A 913-nucleotide genomic window follows, 5' to 3' on the forward strand; every position below is an offset into this window, starting at 1 on the left:
TGATTCATATTAATGCTCGTTTAATTTATAATTTAGCCAGTAGCATTTTGACATATGGGAAGTGCAGAATTTCATTAACAAGTAGAAAGGGGTAAAGGTGAGCAGTGCAGGAGTCCAGCCAAGGATGGTATGCTCTGGGCCACCTCCCTCTTCTGCAGTTCCTGGTGCTCCTTCAGTGAGGATCTGGTACTCTTGTGAAGTGGCAGCTGAGGAGACTCTCATGCTTGCCATGGCCGTGGAAAAGCCCAAGGTAGGAGTCAGGACTGAGAACAAAATGATCATATTAACTTGAAGTTTGCAGGGCAGGATGGTTCTGTGATGCAGTTTAAGATTACAAGGCATACACCAATTAGTAAACTAATAAAAGCATATTGTGAATGACAGGGTTTGTGGATGAGGCAGATAAGATTCCCATTTGACGGGCAGCCAATTAATGAAATAGACACACCTGCACAGTTGGAAATGGAGGATGAAGAGACAATTAATGTGTTCCAGCAGCAGACAGGAGGTGTCTACTAAAAAGGGAACTTGCTACTTTACTCCAGAACTCTGTTCTTACAGACCAAGAATACATTCTCAATTAGAAAACTGCAATTGGTTCCACCACATCCTGACTACTATAGGATAGTTTTCTCTCTTCTTTCATTTTCCCCTTCCCCATTCCTTTATTGTACATAAAGTAATTGGTGTATGTGCACAAGAATATTGCATTTTTTTAAACTAAATTGCCAATGATATGTTTTGATTGACATCAAATGAAGATGGGATGGGGAAAAATACTGGTTCTGTGAAAATATCCCCTTTCTCCATTAGTGGTGTGCTCATTCAGCCTTATCTTTATATTCCAGTGAGTTATTTTGCTCTCACTGTTTTAACAAAAATAAAAAAGAAAAGAAAAACCTGAACACATAAA

The 913-nt window shown here is 39.3% G+C and overlaps 1 pseudogene; it reads left to right on the forward strand.

The window, feature by feature from the left end:
• The first annotated feature begins 229 nt into the window (after positions 1-229).
• On the forward strand, positions 230-676 carry LOC124083959 (small ubiquitin-related modifier 2-like; annotated as a pseudogene).
• The last annotated feature ends 237 nt before the right edge of the window (positions 677-913 follow it).

The sequence above is a fragment of the Marmota monax genome, unplaced genomic scaffold, assembly GCF_021218885.2.
Source record: "Marmota monax isolate L192 unplaced genomic scaffold, Marmota_monax_Labrador192_F-V1.1 WCK01_AAM20220418_F8-fsc00056, whole genome shotgun sequence".
Lineage (NCBI taxonomy): Eukaryota > Metazoa > Chordata > Mammalia > Rodentia > Sciuridae > Marmota > Marmota monax.